Source organism: Palaemon carinicauda, chromosome 17 (assembly GCF_036898095.1).
Source record: "Palaemon carinicauda isolate YSFRI2023 chromosome 17, ASM3689809v2, whole genome shotgun sequence".
NCBI classification, from domain to species: domain Eukaryota; kingdom Metazoa; phylum Arthropoda; class Malacostraca; order Decapoda; family Palaemonidae; genus Palaemon; species Palaemon carinicauda.
Genome location: NC_090741.1, coordinates 118,262,587 through 118,267,586, shown reverse-complemented (window position 1 = coordinate 118,267,586; position 5,000 = coordinate 118,262,587).

The following is a 5,000-nucleotide window of genomic DNA, read 5'->3' as shown; positions in this document are numbered from 1 at the left end:
TCAAATTCGTACTGCTACACAAACAGATAGATTTAACCAAAAACTAGCTTATAGTATAATGTACATATTTCTATTTAAGCCACTACTAATGTTTATTTTCTCTTTACCAACGGTGTACCTTGGAATATTTACAATATACAGCCTTCAGTGTATAGAGGAAGATTTTACCGAAATTAAAAGAATGTAACTAATCTCCAATATCTAATTTTTGGGGGACTAACTGTTAGTGAGCAGTTAGAGTAAATGGAAAAAAAAATATACCTTGTTCAACATTTCATGAAAGTTTATGATGTCCTACCAATTGAATAGAAGTGTATATTAGGTTAGTTTTTAAATGTAGCTGAAAAGAAAACAGCATAAAACTCATATTAATTTAATATTCATAGTTTTCTTTATTCAGAATGTAACTTGCTGCAGGTCAGCCAAACACCTAAAGCATTACTGCCGGAATAATAGAGAATAAGATGCGTCTGTAGAGTGTCTAATAATAATGCTTTCGCTGCCACTGGCTGGTTTTGAGGCATACAGTAGAATCAACTAGTCAGAGAGGGAGTACGATAATACTTGTTAATAACTTTAGCCCCAAAATATTCAAACTTAATCGATGGTCTGTTTTCCGTTAATCCTTTATTACTCTTTTTCTGAGATCTAATATGTCTAGAATTATCAAGAAACTAACAGCTTACGGATTACATTATCCTACACAAATATGATGACTTTGTACAATCAATATTTTTGTGAGTCTGCCGATGTCACTACACGAAAGTATTAAACCTAGTCAAGACTTTTCACTTTAAAATTTATAAATATATATTTATATATATATATATATATATATATATATATATATATATATATATATATATATATATATATATATATATATATGTATATATATATAACATATTATATATATATATATATATATATATATATATATATATATATATATATATATATATATATATATATATATACACATTAATATATATATATATATATATATATATATATATATATATATATATATATATATATATATATATATATATATATATATATATATATATATATATATACACATTTATATATATATATATATATATATATATATATATATTTATATATATATATATATATATATATATATATATATATATATATACATACATTTGTATATATATATATATATATATATATATATATATATATATATATATATATATATATATAATTTATATATATATATATATATATATATATATATATATATATATAATACATGCATATATGTATATATATATATATATTTGTATATATAAATATATATATATATATATATATATATAGATATAGATATGTATATATGATTATATATATATATATATATATATATATATATATGTACATATATATATATATATATATATATATATATATATATATATATATATATATATATATATTAGGTTATATAGGTAACATCATATATACACATAGAGTATATATATATTTATACATATATATATATATATATATATATACATATATATATATATATATATATATATATATATATATATATATATATATATATATATATATATATATATATATATATATATATATTATAAGATGTAGTTATTGCACTGTGGTACAAAGGCCTCAGACATATCTTTCCCGTGCGTCTACTTATGGTGTTTCTCTGCCAGTCTATATCAGCATATTTTCTTAGCTAGTCAAACCATTGTCTTCTCCTTGATCCCCTGGTTGTTTGACAATCTCTAGTGATTGGGTATGTAATTCTAAATATACATTTATTGTGTGCCATTTTAATTATCATATGCTTTAGTTTGCTATGGTAACCATGTTGCCATTTTTCTGTTTCTTAGTGTTATTCCCATTATAAACCTTTTCATTGCTCTTTGGGTGGTAACTAGTTAATATTCCCCCATATTAAGGTATCCCTGTCAGATTAAATACTTTTAATTAAAATATAAGTAAACATAACATTTTTGTGTTTCATAATCTCATTTTGTTCAACAAAACCTCTCGTTCCATTGCTTATACCTAATTTCCTGACTTACAGTATTTTAATTTAAAAATATATCAATTTTACTCATATTCATGTTCAGGCCTACATATCTGTCTTTTATATTAAAATACTCTATCATATTTTTCTATCCATCCCATGGTTTATTACTGTAGATAGAATCTTATGTTGTTAAGGTATTCACTATTCAAATAATGCATAAATTTTTTCAATCTTAAGTTTTGAAAACTTCTAGGCATGCTGTTATTAATTCTGTCCAACTCCATTCACAATTGGAATTTTTCCCTATCTTAATGTAATTTTGGGATTGTGTTACTCTCCAAAAGATATATTCAAATGTTTGAACTTGACATTCATATATTCCTTGCTTTAGAAGTGCTTTCATTACTGTTGAAGTTTTTACAGAATTAAAATCTTTCTCATAGTCTATGCATGCTATACATAGTGGTTTGTGTTACTCAGTTGGTTTTTCCATTAAACAAATACAATTAGTTGTTAAATACCTGCTTCCTAAACCTGCCAGCTCTCATGGTAGATTAAAATCTACCTGTCTATTCAATCGACCTAATATGATCATTGTAAATAATCATACATTGCAGAGAGTAAACTTATTGTATTGTAGTTTTTCAGGCTTTCCGTATTATCCCAAAGCCTGGTCAAATCCCACCTGAAGGAACAGCATTGCTTGTTATAACCCCAAGACTGACATGGTATACCAGGTCTAAACAATTAACAGACTTGTGATTGTTCTCTATCAATTTCCTAGGGTGATGTGCCATCCTTAAAATCGTCAAAATATCTAGGAATGAATTTTTACATAAGAAATTTTTCTTTCTCTTATTCACCGGCCCCCTCTGGATCTCAGAAAAAGTACACGGATATATTTCTATGGATAAAAGAATTAAAATATTAACCAATTTATTATGCACTTTATTCCCTGGGGCAGAAGGTAACAACCCTCATTACGATTCACAGGAAATTGAACGAAGTGGGAAGGGAAGTCCGGTAGTCACTTAACTACTCTCTACGAGAGTCTATTACTTTCAAGTCTTTATTGTAGTTTTTTAGTTATTTTCACATTTCTATCTATAACTCATACATGATTTCATTACAGTTTTATAGTATATCATTCCAGGAGTCTTATTATTCCACTTCTTCATTGGACCATTTTATTTACTTCATACATTGTCATATGATATTTCCATATCGTGTTGTTTCACACTCAAATGATAATATAAATCTTTTTATTTTCAGGTTCCAGCAGACAGAATTCCTTGTTCGTATTTTTGTCTTATTTTATAATCAATGCTGGCGGCATATATGTATTCATTTAACGCCGTGCCAACTATCTCTTAGGCTTACTAACGATATAATATGGTCTTATCAAATCCAAGTATTACCGTCCAAATTCATTCATATTGAAAGCTTGACTAATTTAATTGCAAGCAAAAACAACACCCCAGCATAGGATGGCTGCAATAAGTAGCTCCATTCTGATTCCTTGATTATGGTATCTTTATTATCTAATTTGCATGATAGTATTTTCATAATCACCGCAGGTAAATATGGTTATTGATGAATTACAGTATAAGTTTTAGATATTATACAAAGAGGTGTAAGATCACTTAAGTGAAATATATTTCAGTTTTAACTCTCTGAATCCAAAACATTTATTATTAGTTAGTTTAGATATAATATAGTTGTCCGTACACTAGGGTTGAATGTTAATGAAATTTAAGGAGAATTACTGTTGTTCATCTTTTGACTGGAGAGTTTTTATTATATTCCGTACTACCAAACTTAAATATGTTCTAGTCACATCATTGTAATTAAGGCACCCTATATATATTTCGTATTGATAAAATCAAAAGTATTTGAGTTCTCAACCACAAAGGAAAAACATTTTACATGTGTCCAGTATGCGACCAATTTTTTTTTTTTTTTTTAAATATGTTCAATATTATATAACGCCAATTTAGATGAGATATTTTTTCGTTGTCTTTCTCCGGTATATTTCTGATGACATGTACATCCCATGATTTCGTTTCTATGGGATATTACCGAACTAAAGGAATTCTATTTCATGTGATATGATTAAAGAAATAGATATGATCAGAACCAATTGTCTTGTCCATGTATGTAAACAAGTCAATACTACCCAAATAATGATGAAAGAGACGCAATCATCAGAATATTATATTTCTCTTTGAAAACACAAGCATGAAGGGAGTTTGTTTCCTGATTACTCTCTCTCTCTCTCTCTCTCTCTCTCTCTCTCTCTCTCTCTCTCTCTCTCTCTGTATATATATATATATATATATATATATATACATATATATGTATATATATATATATATATATATATATATATATATATATATATATATATATATATATATATATATATATATATATATATATATATATATGTACCCTGTATATATATATATATATATATATATATATATATATATATATATATGTGTATATATATATATATATATATATATATATATATATATATATATATATATATATATATATATATATATATATATATATATATATATATAAAGAGAGCGAGAGAGAGAGAGAGAGAGAGAGAGAGAGAGAGAGAGAGAGAGAGAGAGAGAGAGAAGCAGCAACCGCATCCATCTTGTTTGTTTACATCTGAAATCGATCTCGCGATTTGTGCCCACGGCTTCTCATCCAGTCGGTAAGCCAAAATCACGAGCTTAAAGTTTTCCATTTAGGCCAGTAACGGCTTGCTGGTGACAAAAAAAAAAAAAAACAAAAAAAAAAACAAAAAAAAAAAACACTAGTGTGATTCCATGTTTAGGGGACTATTTATAGTTTAGTGGAACGTCTTTAAGGTGATTTACTCATATTAATATATATCCTCCTGATGGTTTTACCTAAGCTTTTCCCTCTAGCTTTTTTTTTATAT